At 41.6% G+C, this 24,287-nt stretch overlaps 1 protein-coding gene across 2 annotated transcripts in view; it reads right to left on the reverse strand.

The window, feature by feature from the left end:
- Flrt2 (fibronectin leucine rich transmembrane protein 2) overlaps positions 1–21,217 on the reverse strand; it is an 89,224-nt gene extending 68,007 nt beyond the window's left edge. The window contains exon 1 of one of the 2 annotated variants that reach the window (XM_076849784.2): positions 21,141–21,217. The gene's annotated coding sequence lies outside the window, so the exon portion shown is untranslated. Of the gene's footprint in view, positions 1–17,735; positions 17,864–21,140 lie in introns of those variants that run through there. The other variant, XM_076849783.2, reaches the window with a different exon arrangement.
- Between the last annotated feature and the right edge of the window lie 3,070 nt (positions 21,218–24,287).

Raw genomic sequence — 24,287 nt, forward strand, 5'->3', positions numbered from 1 at the left:
TCACCTCCCTAGATTCTGAGACTCAGGGAGGTACTGGAACTGCCTGCCTTGAAGAAACTGAGATGCACAGTTAAATAATTTAACAGTGTCAAAGATTTCTTAGAGGCAGCACAAAAAAAAAAAAAAAAAAAAACATAATTCAGCACTCCTGCCCACCATACTGTTGACTTTCTCAGAATCACATTGTTTGAGCAATTCAATTCCTGGCCACAAGGCTGATAGGATGTCTATTTGGTACACAGCTAAAAAACACAGGAAGGAAATAGGTTACCTTCAGCAAATAGGTTAATGACATACGCCCTACCTACTGCAGTAGACAAGAAAGTAAAATGAGATAAGCAGAATGAAATTTTAAGAAATAAAAGAAATATGAGTTATGAAAACAAAGAGTTATGAAAACCAGTTTCTACCTCTAAGTTTCTCACTGTGTGCTATGTTTTCTCATTGGTAATGGTTGAATTAAGTCTTTAGTTATCTCACCAGGGTCCATTACAACCTTAAATAAAATGTATCTTCACAGTATTTCAGAGCAGAATCCCCATGCATATTGATTAAATCCATGCATCCATCCATACATGTGTTCATTCATCCACTCATTTATTAAAGAACTTAGGATACAGAGTTAATTAGCCAAATAATATATTGTCGTTGGTACTATATATAAGATCCTACTGTTCAGAATACTTGGCAGATCTTATTTCATCTAAGCTTTATGGGGTCTCTATAATGTATAAAAATCTTCATTTTACAGGAGAGTACATAAAACACATAATTTGCTCAAGTTTTCAGAGTCAGATAGGAGTAGAGCTGGAATTCACATCTGGTCCACTAAATTCTAACATGGGTGTATGCTAGAGAGTCCATCTACCAAGAGTTGTGTTTAGATTTGCCAAGGGCCACAGGTCTTACTCCTCCTGGCCCCTCCTATTATACAGGAGAAATGAAGGTGACACTGGAGCAGCTGTTGTTATCACTTGGGCTTTCAAGAGTTAAATGATAGAGTAATGTGAAAAAAATGTTCATTTTTTAAAAAATGAATTATCAATAAATACCCTTTATTGAGAAATACAAGCTTATATATACAGAAAGAAAATGCTAACAGATTTTTTTCTTTCTTTTTTTTTTTTTTGGTACTGCAGAATGAACCCAGGAATGCTTAGCCACTGAGCCCCTTCCGCAGCCCTGTTTATTTTTTTATTTTGAGTTTTGAGACAGGGTTTTGCTAAATTGCTTAGGGCCTCACTAAGTTTCTGAGGTTGGCTTTGAACTTTCAGTTCTCTTGACTCAACCTCCCAAGACACTGGGATTATAGATATATGCCACCATGCCCAGCTAAAAGGTTATTTCTATTATTACCATGGCTGGGTTTTTCCAAGTTCCCCCCTCCAGGCCCCCAGCTGGTTTCCTAATCTTTCCAGACAATCTTTTTTTCTTTTATTACTTCAATAATGGCAAAGCAGCCCCATTTACCACCTTTCACCAATACCAACTGCCACTCCACCACCAGCGAGGTTCTCCTAATTTCAAAGAGAGAAGTAAATAGGATATGAAGATTGGATATGAAGATTAGATCCCATCATATTTGTATTAGAAGTTCTGATAAAAAGGTGAATCACAATCCAATCCAAACTGCTAGTTAAACAAAACTGGAAATTCATCACTAGATTTCATTATCTGCAATTATCTTAAGAATTATCTTAAGGAGAAGAATTACTTTAGGGAGAATTATCTGAATACTGATTGTTTCAGAAATCTATTGGCTATATATTTTCATAGAAATCCCATTAATAATTTAGCAGTACTGAATCAAGGAACAAGAGGGGCAGAGGCAGCCAACCTGCTTTGAATACTTGTCATGAGAAGGCCAAATTACAACTAAACCATCAGATAATCATTCTTGTTATTTTAAAGATCGGTGATGTAAGAAATGCTGAAATGTTTCGTGGAAACCCCTTCCAGATTTCGAAAGTACATCAAATTAGATCAATCCTTCCAAGAAAAAAATTAATATATATACATATATATGCACACATATATATGCACAATCAAGTATTAGCTCTAATACCTTTTTTGATTTTTTTGTTTTGTTTTTAAAAAGTATGTTCTATAGATCCTTCTTTATCTTCCAACATTTAACTTCTAGATTGTGGATAAACCTTTAAATTGAAATCTAGGTAAAGTCTAAAAATACCAAGCACCAGAAAAGAAGTCTAAAAATATAGAATTCTGAATGACTACAGAGCTTGAACATGGAAAAATAGTCAAAACTTTAAGTGATATTAATATTATGCAGAAAAGGAAAAAATATTCATTGGCTGATTATAATTACATTGATCCTTCATGCTAAATGAGGAGAAATGTGCCCCACATCACATCACATTTCCCCACTGGGAGCTGGAGGGAACCAGTTACTCTTTGCTTCCCTTTTTGCACTGGTTCCCATGCTGTCATCTACCTGTTTCCTAATAGACGTTCCCTAGGGTTCTCTAAGAGTAAATGTTCATTCTTAGAAGCTCCTACTTGAGAATTCCACCCAGTGGAAAAACACTCACAGCATTGTCCCCGCAGAATATATCATGAATGTTGCTATTTTCTCACTTAGAGTGACAACCTGAAACTTAGTAGAAAAAACCACTCTTTTCTTCGCTGAGAAACCAGCTTCCTGTACAGGTGGTTGTTCTGAAGAGCACTTTGTTTGGGTAATTCCTTCCCAATAATCCCTGATCTCCACAGTATTTGAGGTGAAGAGACTCATGACATGATTCCTCTTTCCCAGAAAGAGAAGTGATATTAAGAGTCCTTCAACAGTGAGTGTCTTCAGTGAGACAGAGTGGTGACTGTTTCCAAGGTGACTGCTTCCTCTGAGACCCAGAAATTAGTACTGTTATGGATTAATTAGGCAGGATATACTGTGGCCCCGGAGACACATCCTTTGGGGAAAATGTTAACAATCTTACAAAACCACCTTATCAAGAGCTGTTCACAAGGCCCAGTCCTCATGTTGTTTCAAGTTGAATGGCGAAGGCTATGGTACACAGGTACGCATACCAGTACTCTAGATGTGTGCCAGATGTCACGCATCCTACATGTCATAATCATCGTGTATTTTTTTTCTCTCCACAAAAATGGAAGAAGTAGACCCCTAAAATGAAGCAACATGCTAAAGTCATGCTAAGCTCTTGAGGCAGAATCAGGATTCAAATCCAGTCTAAATCCAAACTCCCTGTTCTACACCCCACCCCCATGTCTTCATACAGAGCTCTCTTTTTATTATGGAGATAATTAAAAGCATGTGATTATTGCATTTGTCCAAACATCCAGATGTCTTCAAAGATTCCAGCAAGCTGCAGTCTATGGTTTTGCAATATCACAAGCATCTCTTTCAGAATAAACTACCACACCACTAATTTTGGCTATCAAGGCTTGGTTATAAGAATCCAATTCAACATAATCAAGTTCTAATGCCTCTGATTATTTCTATTTGCTTTTGCCTAGAGGCCTGGAAAGAGTACAGGTCTTACAAATATAAACAGAGGGCTCACGATGCTGTTGGAATGTTCTACCTTCCTGTTTTCAAAGCAAGAGACCGCACTGCTTTCAGAGAGTATTCCATGAAGAGAACAAAGGAAACTTCTTCTATTAGATCATCTGGAAAATCATATACATGGGGGTTATTTGTGAAAACTTTGTGAATATTAATTTGTTCAACATTTAAAGCTTGATAGGAACAAGTCTACACAAGGAGGGACATGCCTTGTACTGTACTGGAGGTTTCACAGAGGCAGGTTAGGTTCAGTCATGTGAGTTAATTTCAGCAAGGCCTTTGCTCTAAATGAGCTCAGCCACATAGCAAAAGCAAAGCATTCGGGGGAAATGCAGACCCACATTGAGCCTACTATAAACATAAAGGTAAGCACACAGCCTAAATCTAGTTCAGAAGAGAAAAGAGTAGATAAAGCTTTCTTTGAAAGAGTAGAGAAAGCTTCAGAAAGAACTTGGGTGTGAGGCTTAGATGTTTAGACTTGACCACATGAGGAATGGACAGTGATGTTAACACAGGAATAGGAAAGACTCAGGTAACCAGTGTACAGATCAGAGGTGGAGAGACAAAAGGGATCCACTAGGTTTCAATACAATGACCACAGTGGGACAAATGTGAAAAGGCAAGAAAGACAGAATTTCTTCAAAATGCATGAATGGGACAAATGAAGAAGAATGAGAGGGAGTGAGAAAGACAACTTGAAGCGGTGGTTGGAGCAGCCTGTCTTGTTCTGTAAGAAATGTGGGTTGAGCTTGAGGGCAACTTCACTGAGAATGAATAGTTCAATCTAAAACACTCTGACACTGAGGTCCAGAAAATCCAAGTGAGTTCAGCACTAGAAATTGGGGAGAGAAGAGAGACACCACACCCCAGACTTACCTTTTGCAGATGCATGTGGTCTAGACAAACCTAGCCGTTAGTTAAGCCGGAGCAACACTGGCATGTCAGGTTTCTCTCACATTGTCTGATCATTTTCCAGCTACAAAGTCTAGCAAATGTTTTGATTCTATGCAGTACATGCCAGTAGACAGAAACATCACAGAATTTCCCATCAATCCCAACAGAGCTGGTGTTTCCGTGGGGTGGTAGAGCTGGCTATGGACCCCCTCTCTAAACTGCTCCTGCACCTGGGAACTCACTGCCATCACAAACAACCCTACACTAAACCCATGGACTCCTTAAATGAATCCAGACTGAACCAAGTCAGAAATGGACCACAATCACCTCGTGACAGATAATGGGGATGTGGTAACAAAGGAACCTAGAAGTGACAGAAACTACATGCCATCTCGGGAAATGAAGAAGTTAAGGAATGGATCATTTAATTTTGGCAGTATTATTAATTTTTATACATAAATACCATGGGCAAATAAGTGGAGGGTTTTAACTGCAATGCTGAAGTTAAAAAGAAAAGCAACTTTTGTAGGTGCAAAGATGAGTATGTTGGTAGAAAGTAAAAAACCAAGGGATGGTCAAAAACCCACTTCAAGTTGGGCTTGATGGTACACGTCTTTAATCCCAGGGGCTCCGCAGGCTGAGGCTGGAAGATCACAAGTTCAAAGCAACTTAGGGAGACCCTGTCTCACAATGAAAAATAAAAAGTGCTGGGATGTGGTGAAATGTCCCTGGGTTCAATCTCTAGTACTCCCCCAACCAAAAACAAAAAATCTACTTCAATAAGGCAAAAAGGTTCATGTCATGCTTATTTTCAAACCATCAATGTGGAACAAGCCTTTCCCAGTCCATGCCTGGGTCATTTTTTCACCCAATAGAAGTCTACCGCCTAAGCAATTACATAGATATTGAAGCAGTGAATCAGGCTATTTATAACACTGCCAATTCTCCATTATTCCCAGACTCCCTCAGAGGCTACATGCTTTCTGCTATTATCTGCCCTCTGGTCATTTCGCTGTCCATTATCACCTTCACAGGGAAAAAGGGGCGAATCTCAAATCAATCCATTTAACTACGTATTAGTGTTGCTGGGAAAAGGGTGAGGGAAAATAATGGTGAATTGCCTCTATTATAAATGTAGTCCTTGATCACTACACTTTACCCACAGACTCTCATTTCTGTTGAAAATGTGCTTTATTTTCGATTTAGGGGTTCTTTTCACAATTTCCACTTTACAGAAAGACATTATAAAGAGACTCAAGAATATTCGTTCACTCCAAAATGGCAAAGGCTTCATGATGGCACCTTAGATAGTTATCTACTAGAAAAGTCAAATATGGAAGGTAGATACCATTGAGCAGCTTTCCACTCATAACCACTGAACAGTGAGCCATCCCTTCTGGATTCCATTTTTAACTCAGGGACAAATGACAGTTGATGTTACAAACGATGTGGGGCTCACTCATCATGTAAAAATAATTAATTATAACTATAAAATAAAATAAGCAACCCCAGCCAATCTAGTTCAGTTTCCCTGTGTGTAGGATGGGACTATTCCTGGTATTTAACAACAGAACCCACCTCACAGGGGTTTTATGAAGATTTAAATGTGATAATGTAAATGAACTGCATAAGCAGCATTCTAAAAAAAAAAAAAAAAACCTGTATACAATCAATACCATTATTATTAATACCATTATCTTTGTTATTATCCTTATTGATCCTCTGGATGAGAATGTGGCCTTGCTAATACTCGGTGTCATTCAAGACAGAAGAGCACATTGTTTCTAAACAGTATCACACAATCAGCATTAAAACTCTGGGATGGTGGGAGCCCCAGTGTTGAAAGATGAGTGGTTTCTCAAACACCATCTCAGGTGTTAGTCCCTGTCTTTCCTGCTATAGTAGAGAGTGATGACAATGTATGGACAGCCAAGGAAAGGCATATCAAAATACACTCTACCCTCTTCCATACATTTACACACTGAAAATTTTGCTGAAAAACAAAAGATGGGGACTGAGATGTGTTTAAGTGGTGCTCACCACCTACACCACCTACACAGGAGCCATCTCTGTCCATTAATTGATAATTCACCATGAGAGTAGCCAAGTTGTTATAATTGACTTTTGGTCCTCATGAAGACCTAAAGCCCAACTTCTGTCACCATCATGATTAATGGTTAAATCATATTAAACTACATAAATTTAGAATGTACCATAACCTTCTTATGCCCTTCAATTTGCCCTCATGAAGACTAACGCATCCTTCTCTGTGGAGACAGAGCGATTAAGGAGTTGGGATTTCTAGTCTTCTTTTCTCTTCCTTGGAGGATCCTTGCTCCTCAGAGATCTCCATCAGGAAAAGAATATGCCTAAGTAAAATAAACGAAATAAAAACAAAGAGCAAAACAGAAAAAGCAAATGCACCAATTTTCACAAGTTTTTGCTTTGCTCTCTTCAATTTTGCCAGGGCAGATTCATAAAATTAAAGCTATGATTAAATATTTAAAATTTAAATTTTAAAGTCTGTAAAAGGGGGAAAAAATACACCTGTGTGACCATCTACTTAACTGACAGTTTTATTTGGTGCCAAGAAAGATAGAACATGAAGCAAAATTATTTCTTCTTTACACAGATCTATCCAGTATGGCATGTGAATTATCTCATGCATGGTTTGGACTGGGTTAACCAGCAGATATTTCTGAACTAAGATATATAGAGTAAAGCAGAAAGGTAGTAACTGCATTTATTTCTCTTGGGCAACCCATCTATAGTGATGCAAAAGCACTTCTGAGGAAACAGTCCCTCTCCCTAGACTACGAACATCTTGTCTTCATAGCTGGGCTGGTGTGATTACACATTTATTCATTCAATTACATTTATGCAGACCTTGGTGCAATGGGCACATCTATCAGCACCAGAGAGACAGAATGAATAAGTCAAAGTTCATGGAGTCTAGTGGGAGAAACAGACATGTAAACAGATACATGAGAGGACAACATGAACAGGAAACCAACCAAGGTTTACAGAGAATGCTGTAGGAGCCCAGAAGAGGAGTGGTTCCTTCTGACTGGGAAGGAAGGTGGTATCCATGTGGGACTTAAAAGAAAAAGATTTTGCCAAAAGGAGTTTATGTTCTATGGAAAGAATAAATAGCATGGGAAAGGCTAAGAATTAAGAGAGTCATGCCTTACCATCTTCGGAATGTGGGTGCACTATAGGGAACAGGAGTTTGAAAACAATGTCTGAGTGCTAGTTTGAGATGGAGACAAAGATCTCACATGACAGGACACACATCTGGATAACTTTATCCATAAGGAGAGGGCATCCAAGATGCAGGTGACTGAAGAACATTATGTAATTTGCATTTTTTGTTCTTTTAAGGAAATTGGGAATGCAAGAACATTATGATAGTTTAGGGTGTTCCACTATTGCCAAGAGTGAAGCAGCCCCGAGAGCTGGCTCCTCTGTAGGTTCTTTTCTAGAAGAGTAGAGTTAAATTGAGCAATATTTCCTAAGTGGCAAAATACACCCACAATTTACTCCCAGAAATTCATAAGTGACTTTCAACTAGATTATAAAACCACTGAATCTCTAGTTCAGAGAAATATTCTAAAAATTATACAGGTCAATGATTCCTGATCTCAGAACTTTCAAGAATCCACATTCCTGGGCTCCACTAAAGCCTTAGTAAGTCAACATCTCCAGTTAGGGACTTGGAACCTGTATTTTTAACCATCTCTTCCTGTTAATTCACATAAATGAATGAACTCTGTAGAAGGGGGATTGCAGTCTAACCCATCAGAATTCTTGATAAGCAGGGATAAGCGTTTTTACAAGAGTATCCCAAATACCTAGCACAAGGCTTAGCTTGGTAAGGACTCAACCTTTGTCAAATCCTCAGCTACAAGCTCAAGACTTGAACGGATGTCTGCCTGGCATTCCTTGGAGACTGAGGTTATTAGAATAGAGTTTTAAATTCCATTGCTGTCAGCACTACTGGACTTGTTCCTTACCTATTTGGGTAAAAGAAATGTTTTTTTTAAAAAAACCATTTCCCAAGGAATTTTAATCTCTCTTACATTTTCTAAAGTAGCAAAACAAGGTCTTATTGTTTTATGTTGGGTTGAATGTTGGTTCAGAAGCTACTTACTAAGATGTTAACAGCTTATAAAGTATACTCAAGTGCCTGCTTCTTGCTGTTCCAATTTGATTAATTATATGTATTTATATTACATTATATATTATGTGATCTTAACAGGAAAAGCTACTGTATTTGCCATCTTGGAGGTCTGGGGCATGCCTAACCTCGCAATAAATAACATTTCTAAATCAAAAAATTTACAGATTCACAATGTAAAAAAATAAAAAATAGATTAATTTCAATTATTGACTAGAGTGCAGAAATTAAACTAATGCATACATGAAATTATAAGGATAAATTATAATTATGCATTTGACCAGTGCATCTAGCACTGTACTTGTTCAGAAGTGTTTGCTGCAGACATAGTAAGAAGCTCCTTTACTGAAATTAATTGAAAATTACCTTCTGCAAGAAAATATTTCCACACTGGGCTGATGGAATACCCAATCACATCATTCCAACTCTATCGTCTATCATTATACAAGCAAGGTACAATCATTCTGTAAGGACAGAATAAGTGTTAAGTAAGGGTAACAATAATTTATGCATTAATCTACAATAAAATATCCTCATGACTCTGCCAAGGAAATTGTGAAGGCAAGGTGTTTAAAATTCACTTTGATAAACATCTCTGTACTTTGGCAGAGACGTCATAACCACAGCTCACTATGCTCTGAGTCTCAGTCTAGACATAGGAATTCTTGCAGGCTGCAGGCACTGGTCATCAGCATTAGGTACATTTGGGGACAAACCTCTTAATTAACAACAATTGTGCTTTTAAGGAAGAAAAAAGTCCAAGTTAGGCAGAACCTTGCTGACCCCCCTTTCCGAATCCCCTCCTGAGAGGAGCCTTGTTTCCATCCTCCCCTACCTCATGCATGCCAAGCCTGCGCTCTACTGCTGAGCTACAGCCCCAGTCCTGCCCACTTTCTATTTGAAATGACAAAGACTAAGAGACATTTAAATTGGGGGTCCTATTTATAAAATGAACTAGACTTCTAGCTAGCACTGGAACCTGGAGGATCCCTCTTCAAAGGCAGAGTTCTTTGCACTAATCCTATGAATTCCTGGCACATTATCAGTGTTGACTTCACTGTCTTCAATCATGTATGAAACTGCCACGGAATTAGGTTTTGTGTCTCCTCACTGCTTAGCAGCTTCCTGCTCACTATGTGCAGACTCTCCTGTCTAGCCCAGGTCATCCATGACTGGAGTCCCTGCCTGGTGCATGCTAAGTGCCACACATGGTCTTGAATGAAAGCCGAAGCTCTCTTCACCATGTGGTATATGGCTCCCGATTCTACAAGAAGGACATCTCGGACAGGAGGACCGGGCTCCTCACACAAAAGTATCATTTCTGATATAACTTCATGTTTTTCTCCATTTACATTGCCCTACAGCCTATTTGGAGGAAAAATCTTCAATTAAAATTTGGATTATTTCATTATTTTATGCCAAGCAAGGAGATATGGGGTAAATTAGCAGCACTTAGGTTTGGGGTAAAAGAGCAGTCCCTCCTCATAGTACTGAACTCTTGGATTTGTGCATTTCAAAGATACACATACTAATTCCCCAAACAGTTGCCTACAGATTCTTCTCATTTCTTTGGGTAGAACTCTTCAAAGTAATAGAAACACTGTCTTTTTAAAAATATTATTATAGCATTCAACACTGCTGGAACAAAAGGAACTTAGATTAATTTGACCAAACTCTGTAATTTTTCATGTTAAAATGTATTTCTATGGCCATGTACTTTACAATGTATTACAAAAAAATTAGTTAACTTGAAAAAGAAAAGCAAGCTTCAGAACTTGGCAAATAGCAAATCAGAAATGGTAAAGAACATTGTTAATTACAGATTTATATTTCAAATCACTGAGTAAACATGCATTCTGACCAAGAATCATGATCTAATCATGATCATATATTTTATAAATTCACATTTTATAAGTGCATGTTTTTCTGAAGCCTTCAACAAAACAACAATAAAATAATTAAGAACTAACATTTACAAACACTTCAATATAAGCAAATTAACAACATTAAGCAAGACTAAAATTGAAACACTCAAAATTAAAAATGTCTCAGATCTGACAATTGTAAAAATACAACTGAACAAAATACACAGAAATAAATTATAAAGAATTGGCCTACCAGGATTTAGTGACAGTAACAACATCAAAATAAGGCCTAGCTTTGGCATATATGTTGGAATTATAATAAATCTTATCTTTCCGTTTACTGCTAAATGAAATGAAAGAAATTTGCCAAAGTGGTGGTCTTTTGTTACTAGTCTGGTTTATTTTGCAAGATAATTTTTTTTTAATCATCATAGTTTCTACTAATGACACTGCTTTTACAAAAGGTTAACTTGAATGGCTAAAGTTCAAACTTGGTCAAAAAGAAAAATAAGCTTCAGTCAGGGAATGTTAATGGTTTGATCCAAAATAAGATCCTCCATGAAATTCATCCTTGACGAATTTGGTTTCCATCAACAAGCCAAAGCTTCAAGAAGGAAAGTTTGGCCCTTGAACTCAACTCACCCTAATTACCCTCTATCCTTGGAAAGGATGCCTGCAACAAAATAGAGCAAACTCACAGAAGGAGAGTACCCAGCATTAAATGAATAGGAAAAAAAAAAAAAAATGATGCCAAGGGCCATCAGACAAGTTACAAATTGAGGGAAACCCCACCCACAAGAACAAAAGCTCCTGAAGGGCAAGTACTGGGTCGAGGTTATAATCCTAATTAGATAAAGCTGAGCCTGTTTTAGCACAAGACAATCACGCAATGATAAACACCATCAACCTGAATGAGGCCTGCTTTTGAGAATAAGAGTTTGTATTGTTACTGAGGCATTTTCACACACATTAATCTTATTTGACCCTCAACAACTCTGTTGAACTCTGCAAAGGGGAAATTAAGTCTCCTGGAGATTAAGCAATTCATACAAGGTCGAATAAAGGAAGGCAAATAAAGGAAGGCTGTGCTGACATGAAAATGCAGATATTCTTTTCTTTCTTCTAAAACAATTTCCTGTTTTTCCCTCCTTACCAATGTGAATCTGCAATCTGTATATGTGGTAAAAATGGGAGTTCATACCCCACTTGAATCAAATGTAAGAAATATGATATGTCAAGAGCATTGTAATGTTTTGAACAACCAATAAAAAAAAGGTCAAATACCTGCATCATAAAATTATTCAGAAGAGGCAAACCTGTACTCTAATATAAAATACAATGTTTGAGAAATAGTTAAATGCTACTATTTTTAAATCTAAACATTTCTATGATTGCAATATTTTCTACTTTTTTAATAAATGTACCCAACTCTGATTCTTTGGGGTAGGTATGTGTTGAGAGCCACAGCCGAAGGGGCCCCAGCAAACTTCCAGCTGCCAGCAAAACTTTAAAAATAAAGTTAGTTTCTTTTGACAAGTGGCTCCTGAATTGTGCCCAGCCAGTCTGCGGCAGGTATGTAAAGAATGAAGCTTCTTTCCAGAGGCTCGGAAGGCTGAGGCAGGAGGATCACAAATTCAAAGTCAGGCTCAGCAATTTATGAGGCCCTAAGCAACTGAGCAAGACCTTGTCTCAAGAAACAATAATAAAATAAAATAAAATAAAAAGGGCTGGGGATGTGGCTCAGTGGTTAATCACTCCTGGGTTCAATCTTCCATACCAAAACACAAAAAGAATAAAACTTCTAAACTGTAAAACTGTATCTTGAGAACTCTATATATTTGTAATAAAAAGTAAAATAAGTGTTAGTCATCAAAGTCTGTGCAGTCAGATAGCCCTTAGCTTCTTTGTGTCTCCAGCAACCCAGTTGGAAGTCAGGCACCAACTCACCGAGTCAGATGGAAGATATAAGTGAAATTGCTTGTGTGAGAAGTGGAAAACATAAGCACTGGGTTATGAAGAGTATATGAAAGTATTTTTAAATCTGTCTTAAAAAGAGTTCCCTGGAACCTCTGTGGTCCATACTTATCCAAACTATTTGCCTTCATCTCTCACCTCCCCTTTATCTAATATATATGATACAAATTACAACTCATCTTCTCTGTATCCCATGTTGTGGTTAAGAATCACAATTCCCTGCATTATTTCTGTCTAATTATTTGAGTCCAACTGTGGGAGCAAAGTAGGAGAGAAAACTAGCACAGAGACTGTTATGACACTGGAGTCTCATGAAAGTGACACTCCTAGGCAGCTGGGGCCGAGAGTGACACCAACATGTGAACCTATTTCAGGACTGATATGTGTTCAGTGTTTTCCATCCAGCCACATGACCCCTGGTGACTTCAATGGACAGTCTATTCGTGAACTGATTTTAGGAACTGCTGCTCTTTTACTCCCCATTAAAGGTAGTTTCAGTGTTCTGAGGCCTAATAGCATCTATGAACTTTGGGACCTGATATTTTTCAGTGGGTTTAAATCCCAAAGCCCTCAGGTTCTTAAAAGGTTCATATGGGAGATTCTTTTATCTGTATCTTGAAAGCTCTAATAAAGCGAACCCAAATACAACAATATGAGCTGTGGACTGAGGAGAACAGAAGACGTTTTTCCAAGTTTCTTGCACATTCCCTTAAAAGCAACCTGAAAAGAAAGTAAGGGAAAAAATAAAAAATGTTAAAAAAAAAATCAGTTCTAATGAGCACCTAATGGTTAGCAGCTCCACAGATTTATTTTGTGAATGCCTCAAAAAAGGGCTGAGATCTTTAACCATTCAGCTGCCAGAAAAAGTATGGCCTTCCTAGGTATTAGCAGAATAAGTGAGCAGTGTTTGAGAATCATGAATGTGGCCTTTTGACTTCCCAAATTATATCAGGATTTTTTCTTTAACCTTCCCTTACTGCAGATCGGTAACAATGACACTGCTTTGTTCAGGTGAATCGGGACACATGGCACTATACACTTTCGTAGAAACACATCCCACATTAAATTAAGTTAGAGGCAGTATTTGAAAAATAAATAAATAATGGAGTTCCAATTCACTGCAAACGGTACGGGAGGCCAGTAAGTGGGAAGCCTGCAAGAGAAGGACTTCTTTTAGAAAGATGTTTTACAGGACTTTTTCTGCATCATTAACTCCTCTGGAATCCTGAACATAGCATGATGAATTTCCCTAAAAAGTAGCTACTGTTTAATTTTCAATCACTTCAAAGAGCCACAGTAGAAGGAATCAAAGAAAACCAAAAAGACCAGTGGATGAGAAATTCACCAAGGGAGGAGGGGGGAAATAAAGTTTCTAACAGATTTTGACCATGTACTCAAAATACCACTGATTATTTTGCTAATACAGTGTTTTACTGTTTCACCCGACTGAAATAAGTCTCTGTATTCATCAGAACACAGGATATTTTTATTACAATATTTGTGTCATAGCCCTTAAAAAAGAAACATACTTAAAAATTTGAAGAGAATTTTTGTCTGATAATGGCTTTTGGTGTGTGTGTGTGTGTGTGTGTGTGTGTGTGCGCGCACGTGCGCACGCATGCATGTGTATGTGAGTGCATGCATGCGTGTGAGTGTGCGACATGCGCGCGCATGTGTGTAAATGTGCAATGTACGTGCACACGTTACTATAAACAGATACTTAATTAGAGGTAGCTTATTACTGAAAGGAGTGACACTCCTACTCCTCTCTCCAACAATATAGTCTTGGAAGAAAAATATAATTTCACAAAAGCAAAGAACTGTGGCAGGCAAGAAAGGCAAGAAAGTTGGCGGAGGTACTAGAAGGGTTGCTTAACTTCAATAATAACAATAATTGGTCTTTAAAAATGTCTTTTGCGTAAAAACCTGCCCAAGGGAAAAGAAAGAAAACCTCCTAAAAATTCCATATCCCCAAATACCACTACATCAAAAACCATCTGGAAAATGTCAGATAATGGTATCCGCCCACCCTAGAAATTCAGTAAACTTTGTCTTCAGTTAGCATTTATAGAATTGAAAATTCGATCGGAAAACCCTCCAAAGACAAAGCAGGATTTGGAATCCAATTTTTAAAAGTCTCCTTAAAAGGACCATCTGTTTATAAATACTCTTCTCACACTCTACTTTGTCCTTGATCTGTACCACAAGTTCACAGCAGAAGCAGACTAAATTTAAAGACATACATACGGCTACTATGAAGTCTAGTTACCACATATATGTTCTGGGCTAGTCTCAAGTTTCCCTTGTTATGTAAGCACTTAGGGACAATAAAATTTCACTTATATACAGCAGCACTGTGAGTCCCAAAACAACAGTCTACCCGGCCGTGCAATCCTCTTACTGGCAATGGACAGCACTGGGGTTTTATTTATGTTGATCATATTGTCAGTGCTCTATGGAATAACCATTTAGTGGACTCAGTATTAGTCCATCATATTTGTATTGCTGCTACTCAATATCATTAGCCATACTGAACTCCGTATTAGAAAAATCACATTAGAAAAACTGAAACATTCAGAAAGAACTAGGAAACGGGTGGGTTCCCACCCCCCACATCTGCAGACTGATGAGAAGAAGAAAAACAATGAGTATTCACTTCTCGCAGATAGAGGTCACTAATGGACTGGATTTGAATCACTGTGGCAGAAACCACATAGTTATTAAAGCAATCTAGTGAAAAATGAACTTGAATTAAAAATAAAGAAAAGATACCAAAAGACGATTATCTAGAAAGGTGTGACCTGAATTCAAATAATATTTCATCACCTTGACCTTTCTTGAATCTTCTAAACAGAGAGCAAAACCTAAAGCCGCTTGGCACCCTGGCAGTTTTTTAACTTCAGAAGCTGCTGATCGCAGAAGCAGCAATTCTTCCTGATAAAGTAAGGAGCTGAAGAGTCAAACTAGATTAGATGCTCACACTGAGTCTCTCCAGAATAAGACTTCAAGAATCAGACATACTTGAGCCTTTCCTGAAACCCCAGGTTCAAACTGGGAAAATATAAAGTTGATTTAGGGAGACACGTATAAATCCTAAATCAAACTCTCCAGCAAGCCAGAATATAAATGTAATAGGGCATCAGAGAGGGTTCAAATTAGATCCAGACGGTTAAAGTCACACTAGGATAAGATCACATCAAGAAGCCTGGTATACAGGAAAAACCTGGGGACTCAGGGTATCTATCCCAGCATGTTGTAATTTGGGAATCTACTTTCTTTTGTTAAAAGCATCACCTGGAATTTCTAAAAATGTAATGAAACTATCAAAGTGTTAGGACACAGCAATTTTTTTTTAAACTAGCATTCTTTCCATGCTAGGTTTGTAATGGGTTCTGTTACAGTATACCTAGTCCAATTCTTTTTACAATTTCATATACCTACTGGCAGGGACATGGAATCCTGTTTAAAATCCCATCTTCAAACCTCCTCCAGTCACAGATATTTGCAACTCAATGTGATAGTATGGTGCTGCACTGTCATCTGTGATTATTAAAAAATTAGATAGTTTAACCCTATCTTGTTACAGGTTTTCCAGGAGAGCTGGAAGAGAGGTTGTGTTTTTCGGAGTAATAACATTTTGTGGGAAAAAGCAACTTTTCTTGGCATGTATATTTATCATCCAAACATTAATTCTCTTGCAATATGGTAACCTGCCGATCATCCCTATCTGGCACATGTTGCTTAGAGATTGAAATAATAATAATAATCCAGTTCTAACATTTTAGACACTGACCTAAATTTTTACATTCAAACAACAACTAAATATATCCCTGGACAGATGCCAACCTGCATTCTATTTACCTCAAATGTTTGGGGGATCCTTTCACTAGAGATTTAATAAGGTCATACCAGTTAAGTCTATAGACAATCTAAGTCACGATATGGGAGCTAGCCTTCATATTAGCTTTTGGCTGGGGGAAGTTAGACATAATAAATCTAGCAATAAGCCTGTAAGCAGTGGACATGCTCCAAAGCTCCCTGAAACCCTGTGTGATTAAAGAGCCTCCCAGCTGAATGGGGAGCAATAGCTCCCATTTAGAAGAGGCTTTGCATAGCAAATGCAGCATGTAAAGAAATCTAATCAGCACCTTGCACTCCTGCATTTACACGGATTTGTGCCTTGCACTTACTTGATTAGCTTACAGTAAGCTTTACATGAGATTCCCTCCATTAAAATTAATCAAAAGCTCTTAGAGACTGTTTTCCATTCAAAGGAGAAAGCATGATGAGTTTTCAGGTGAATTAATAATGATCATAATAATAAAGACGATAGCAGCAGCAAACGTTGAGGTGCTTTCCAACTCAAAACTCTATGGGGGGTTGAAGTAGGCATTGAGAAGTTGGAGCTGGAATCTTTTGGCTCTGAGAATGAATGGCAGCTATTTTCTCAGCTTAAGTAAGGCCGGCCACTGTTCCAGAGACATGACTACCTTCTCTTGGGCCCACAGCCTCAGTGCACCCACATGGCCACTCAATTCCCTGGCACCATCATGCGTCAGGCCATTAAGAGGGGAGGGGGGGAAACTGGCCCTCTGCAACCAGGAACCCTCTCCCTCTAAGACAGACAGACACACACATACACACACACACACACACACACACACACACATACTGAAAATTCACATTTCCAAAAGCTAACCCGTTTCATCTTAGCCCCCTCAATGAAAATGTGAGTTCTAAAGTTCCTATTATATGACGCCAGAAGGTGAATGGAAGAGGGGAGGACTCCAGGGATGTCAAAAGGGAAAGATTTTTTTGCCTCTTTGCAGTCAATTTGCACACACCTCCCCATATTTGTTGTTCTGAGGAAGCAAAACCAAGCAGGCAAATTAAGAGTGGGCTTGAATTTCTTTCTTTCTTTCTTTTTTTAAAGATGCTAAATAGGGATGAGAGGTTTGAGCGGGCGGGGTAAGTGAAATCCATCAATCATTTCCCTGGATTGAGGAATACTAAAAGCCCCTGGATTCACTTTCCAGATTTCCAAAGAGCCATACAAGATGAGGCACCATCTGGGGGCTGAGGGTTATCATTCACTACCAGGGGCATCTGCGCCGGGCACAGCTGCCCATCGGGCACATGTAAGATCCTAGCGCTACGTACCCATCTCCGGCATCTTGAACTTCATCTCCCTCTCACTTTGACCCAAGCCTGGCGAGCGCTAGGAAAGGGTCTGAGGGAAAGCAGAGGGGTACAGAAAGAGAAGGCTGGGGAAGTGCTTTACCTGCGAAGGTTCTCGAGGTCTCCTTCCAACCCTGGTGGTAATCCCGCTCAGCGCTGCGCCCTCCCCAAGATCCAAACTTTTGCTTAGTCCTCCGGGTGGCGGCGGCGGCGACGGCGGAGGCTGCTGGAGCCGAGCCCTGTCGCCTGCAGCGTCGGGGCACGGGGGAGCGGAGGCCGGAGCCTCAGAGCGATGCGCGCCTCCCCGCAGCCTGTAGGCGCCCGGGCGCCCCACTCGCCTCGCTCGCTCTCGCCTACTTCCCCTACGGATGCGCGGCATCGTCTTCCCCCGTCCTCCGCCACCTCCGCCTCCAGGGCTCGGGCATGCCACTTTCTCTCGGCTCGGGCCGCCCTGGCTCCCGCCTCCTCGCCTCCTCTGCCTTCCTTCTCACAGCCTCGGCTAAGCCAAGGAACCCCGAAAAAAGTAGGGCGGGCGGTGAAAGCGGTGGAAAACGGCCAGGAGGCACCCGGACTCCTGGGAGACCGAGAACCCCGGGGGTCGGCGGAAGAGCCAGGCGGGCGCTCCTCCGACGCGTGTGTGCGGACCCGGCGAAACTGCGTGCGGATCTGCGCGGGGGCGGGCGCGGGGCTCGCTCCAAGTGCTGCGCCCGCCCAGCGCGGATGTGGAGGCTGCTCTGACCAAACTGCTGCCTCAATCTGAGGCGGTCTGGCTAATGTAGGCGCTGAGGCCTCCACCCCCACCCCTGCTGACACCCCCGGGAGATGTTTACAGTAATGAATTCGCGGGATCGCCTCCGCGGCTCCCGCGCTCCTCCTCTCCCTCCGTCCCTCGCGCTCTGGCGCGCTCTCCACTCCTAGAGCCCTCTTTCTCTCCCCCCCCCCCTTTCTCTTCCTCCCTTGCGGAGTCCCTCCCACTTTTCTGGTTTAAAGAATGCTGGGGAGGAGCGGCTGCTGCCCAAAGCTTTCCAAGAGGCAAAGTCTGACTCGAATTTTAACCCTCTCTTTCCTGGAGAGAGTTCCAGAGCATTGGGGCTAACCCCGCGGATACCACCTTGACCCTGCACGCTGCCTCTGGGTTTTCTACTATGCACATGCCCTCCCTACCCACAGTTTTTAGAAATACTTCCAGCGTCCGAACCCTGAAAGGCGATTTCCCCCAAGTCGGCTAATGCTGTACTTCCAGGAGAGAGGATCTATTACTTTGATTCCGAGAAAGGATCGAAACCTGAGATTTGAGGGTAAAAATATAGCAAGCCTCTGAACCAAAATGGCGTTATTTCAAATGCAGGCAACCTTGATGATTTGCCCCACCCCCATCTCCACCCCATTACAGGTTCCTTCATTCCGGACCTTTTTAAACTTTAATTGGGGAATAAACTAGAGTTTGATATGACCATTTTAAACACCTCTACTTTCTCCTATTACCCTGGCTGCAGCTGGTGGGGTGGGGGTGGGTCAATTTCCCCACAGATTTCAGTGGACAGCCAAAATTCAGCCTCAAAGACTTTGGAGACAGACTGGACAGCAAAAGAAACCTAATTTGTATATAAACAGCATTTCCAATTCTCAATCTCTTTGCAAAGAGTAAGTAAAGAATAATCTGAGATAACCGAGGGGTATGTCTTTTTCTTTGCGAGGTGCGGAACGGGGGACGGGAACTGGTTTGCTCTTCGTTTCATTGCTGCTCTTCCTGCCTCCAGTAAGTTGCTGTCATGTTTTAACAAGTCCGGAGAGAGGCTGAATCTGAACAGAAGAGGGAGAACGAGCCCGCGCCAAGCGCTGGGCTGCGCCTAGACGCGCTGTCAGTGAGGCCAAGGGAGATGCAATCCGCAAGTTTAACCCCGGACCAACACTCTAGGGATCCTCTTAGCTCCGTGGGCAATGAAGTAGGACGGGGGCGGTGCCTGTAACCGGCTGGAGATGATTTCCGGACGCGCCCAGGCGAGACCGCACTCCCTGTCTTCAGTTCAAAGCCTGAGTCACTTGGCACCCCTTCTCCGATTGTTTTTATTTCCTTCGCATCCCTGTTGTGTCTACTGCCTTTATGTGTTTGAAAGCCTAAGTAAGGTTAAGACGACTTGGAAAAACGCCAGATTTGTCTCCTAAGCCACGCATGGACCCACCCAGGCACACGTTGACACACGCGCTCACACGTGCACACACACTCATACACACTACTCGAATGCTTGAGCGCCTGCCGCTGTTCTGTTGTATCATGCAAAGGTGACTAGAAAACGCTTGAACTTAGATATGCATAGCCCGTCCTCTACCCAAACTCCCAGAGTGTAACTAATAATTATCCAGGGAAGGAAGGGGAGAGGATGGTGGAGCTAATCACAGAGAAACAGTAAGTGCCATCTTGCTGGGAGGTTCCTGGAGCAAGCGCCAGAGACCACAGCAGCGGTGGCTTCAGTCTCCACCGGCAACTGTTTCACATGCTCCAGGAGTTTTCCAGGAGTCAAGTGTGGATTCAACCCGCTCCAGTCACCCTGTTCCCCAGAGGGCTCCCTTATCCTCTTAAGTGCCTGGGTCTCAACTCGGCACCTCGATCTTGGGCCTAATTATCAAAGAAAGAGAAGTGATCATGCCGACTCTGAAAGAGCTGGGGAGCGCACTGGACTGGTCAGCACGGCGGAAGGATCTTTCCAGGAGGTTGGGGCTCTAGCAGCGACCCGGTGGCAGCTTGCTAGGCCTTGCTTCAGCCACTCTACCGGTCTTCTTGTCCCTGCATTCAGCGCCTGGGGGCGTTACCCGCCCCATCTCTGCGTCCAACGCAAGCGGAGCCAGAACGCGACCACAGTTCGGCTATTCTTGTGCCTCGCGTCTTCGCCACCCTCTCCTTCGCTTCAGGAAGGCGCAGTGGCCCCAGCTGAGTGACCGCCAGCCCCAGAGAACCAAAAGGGCTCGGGATAGACTCGGTTTGGGGAAAAGCATCCCCTCTCCCCAAATGAAAAGAAAACGAATTAGTTTCCGCTTCCTCTTAGCGGCTAAACGATCTTGGATTGAGGGAATGGAGCGGGCTGGTGGCTTTAGATATAACCACTTGATAATAACGCTGGTAGCATTAAAAGTAGATGGAAAAGGAGGTTGTTAATCGTGGAAGTTAAGAGATTCTTTCTGACGAAATGGGAGGCTGTACTCCAGCAGGCTTAAGGGTCTGGAAATCCTCCTTTAAGACCTATACATCCAGCAGGCAATCATTTTTGCTTTTTGACCCTGAGCCATTACAAAACTCCTTAAAGAAGGCGGATTGGACCTGCAGATAGACGTCCCTAAAGTCGGGAGCCTAATTTCTCTCCTGGTAAAGGAAAAAGTCTAGAATATCCCATCAGGGTGATTCCCTCCCCAGTTAAAAAATAAATATATCTTCCCCCAAAGAGCGTGATGCCCGCTTCGCGGCTGCTAGGGCGGCTATTAGAAACTTCACCTGGCACCGCAGTCTCTTTACCTGGCGGCCGAGTCTCCTCCCAGTGGGCTCATCCGAATCCGACAGGGTCGGGGAGGTGGAAAGGGAAGAAGCTGGCGCGGCAGCAGCGGGGCTCCCGGGGCATGGTATTGTTTTAGGGGTCGCCGCCGAGGTCCCTTCTGCCCATTGTTGAGAACTGCCACCCTGGTCCTGGGCTCGGTGGACACTGTCGCGGGCGAGGAGGTGCCACCTCCCCGCCGCTAAACTCCCGGGTGGAAGGACCAGAAGCGCACCCCCAGCGGGGGAAGCTCAGCGCCTCGGCGCGAAGGTTGCCAGCGGTTGCGAGCACGGTTGTTATCTCCGAGCGCTAGTTCCTCCGAGATGACAATGGATGATGCCAAACTCACTAGTGAAGGCGACAGGTTTTGAACGTACAACTAACTACAAGATACCCAGCGTGAGACGGTATGCTTCTTTTCCCCTCCCCCAGCTCTGCCTCCTACCAGGGAGGGGACTAACTTAACCCTGTGTGCGCCCTGCACTCCGGGGAGAAGCTTGGAATGGACTAGGAAACCGCAGGCGGCGGCTCCCAGGGCGAGAGCTTTGTTCACGTGCGTTTCCAGTGGGTGTGTTGCTGTCTAGGGGCACTCGCGTGGCAAGACGCCAGTGACGGGCTTCCAGCGCCAGACTCAGGGATGGGAAGGAGCCCTAGCATTTCATCCGGACCAGACCCAGCCCTCGGAATCTATTTTTTGCCTCCAGTTACCGGATTTATGGAAGTTGCCAGCAAAGTTGGGTTTTATTCCTCTACTTCTGTTCCCCGCCCCTCTTATTATTTCCTTCACTAGCTGAGCTTTGAAGATTTGGAACTCGTCGCTGATTCTAACTCTAGCTCCTAACTGTATTGCGTGTGCGAGACACTCAGGCCAAATTTAAATCAACCCTCAAGGAATGCTGCCTCCCACCCATCTAGAGCCAGAGTAAGACAAATGACAAATACTCAATAATGAAGACATACTCAAATAACGAGGATTAAGACACCAGAAAATTGTGAGGATGAGATGCAGGAGTTTGATTTGTTAATGGGGAAAGGGGAATGAAGGGAGAAGGAGATTAGAGAGAAAGAGAAAGGGGGAGAAGGGAAGGAGTAGACACAGAGACAGAAGTTAGCCTTAGAAAGAAACAAATAGGGGAAATAAAAATAAGAATCACGATGCAAAAAAAATTATCAAGGTCCCAGCACTGAAAGAGCAGGTCAGTGTTAAGCGCCAAGATTTTGATCGCAATATTTTCCCAGCTGCTTTGGAAGAGGTGAAACAGAGAATATACCTCTGCCTTGCATTCAATAAACAGCTTTGACTAAGTGTTCTCAGCTCAAGAAATTCAGCGGAGTTGGAGGCCAGTCTTCTCTTGAAGACAGAATGCGAACAGACAAGAAAAAAATGTTGGCACAGCATTGCTCCGGTCACCGTCACACCCAAATGAGCCAGGACCTCAGGGAGTGCAACCTCAGATCCGCATTTGGACATCACCTCCTTCAGAGTTTCCGTTCTGGACTAAGGAAGATGCCTTTTTAAAAGTCTTCAGAGAGTAATCGTGGATCGTGCTGAAACTGAGTTATTTCAAAAGTGAAAGAGTGCTTTTCCACTGGATAGATGTTCTAATTTCTCTCTGCAACATACCCAAGCCAGGGGAAATAGTAATAACCACTTCAAATGCCTCTCTGAGCTCTGCCAGCCCGGTGAGGCAGTGCGAGTCGCTTCCAGCCCATACAGTGGAGAATTCCGTTGTAAATCCTTCTAGTTAGCCAAGGTGGCAGCAAAGCATAGGGATAGCTCCTTGGGCTCCAGAATGAACTAGAAAGTCCGCGTTTTAGGACATATACACATCTGCCTGCTTTTAAACATCCATTTTCCTATGTAAGTGTATATAAGAGCCTGCATGATGTCCTTCCTTTGAAATGTTGATCTGTGAGGGCCTTATAATGATTTCCCCTTTAAAAACACATTTTTGTTTGAAAGCAAGATGGAACTCTTTACAGCTTTTACTTTCTCACTTTTGCTGCTGAAAAATGAATGAGCTGGAGAAGGGGGGAGGGGATGGTTGTAGAAGTACAGATACTGTATTTGCAATTACTGCTGTTTCTAAATCATAAGCAAACAATGTTATGACTGTGTTCTCCCTACAAGAGGCTATTGGTGCAGACGTGGTAATCAGGACAAAGAAAAATAAGTAGTGAAAAAGATCACATCAAATTTCTGAAGAAAACCATTGTAAAAATTTTTATTCATCTGACCTGAATCAGCTTTAACAATATATGGCAATGTGACCAGAAGAAGCGAAATAATAGGAAATGTGATTCAGGGGATCCAAAGTGTAATAATTTTGCCAACTCAAAAACTGTGATATTTATGTTATTTTATTGATAAAATATCACTGATACATAAAGATAGGGAGACAGAAAAGAAACAAATGACAATCTGGGAGATTAAATAGAAAACAAAAACAGAAGGATATCTCATTACTAATGCTGAAGAATTCAGTCCTTAATAGAGATTTCGTTTCAGTAGAAATCTTATTGCCATCTCAAAGTCTTTACCTTCCCCCAAGTGTTTCTTGTGTCATTCCCTGTATATACACACACATCTTCAATGACCTGTCTTCTTAATACTTGAGAAAAGTAAAAATAACACAGTATCTGTCTCCTAAAACCGTGGTTGAAACTCCAGGCAGTGACAGTTTTGATCTTGGGTGTGTCCAGTTCTGAGCCTCTGCTTCTTCATTTACAAAATGAACATTGACTATCCCTGTCCTATCAACCTCATAACATTGTCCCAGAGTGAGCCAGCACAGGTGAAAATGCTTTAGAAATGTCATGTGCTGCAGGGCATAGTGGCACACACCTGTGTCCAAGTGGCTCTGAAGGCTGAGGCAGGAGGATCCCGAGTTCAAGGCCAGGCTCAGCAATTTGGCAAGATCCTAAGCAATTCAGCAAGACCCTGTCTCTAAATAAATATAAAAAGGGCTGAGGATATGGCTCCCTGTTTGAGTTCCCTCAGGTTCAATCCCTGATACCAAAAAAAAAAAGAAAAAAAAATGTCATGAGCTATTGTTAATGTTATTATTATTGTATCACTTATTCCCACTCTTCAAAACATAGGAAAATTACATCAATCTAAGAACCCAACA

Source organism: Callospermophilus lateralis, chromosome 3 (assembly GCF_048772815.1).
Source record: "Callospermophilus lateralis isolate mCalLat2 chromosome 3, mCalLat2.hap1, whole genome shotgun sequence".
Lineage (NCBI taxonomy): Eukaryota > Metazoa > Chordata > Mammalia > Rodentia > Sciuridae > Callospermophilus > Callospermophilus lateralis.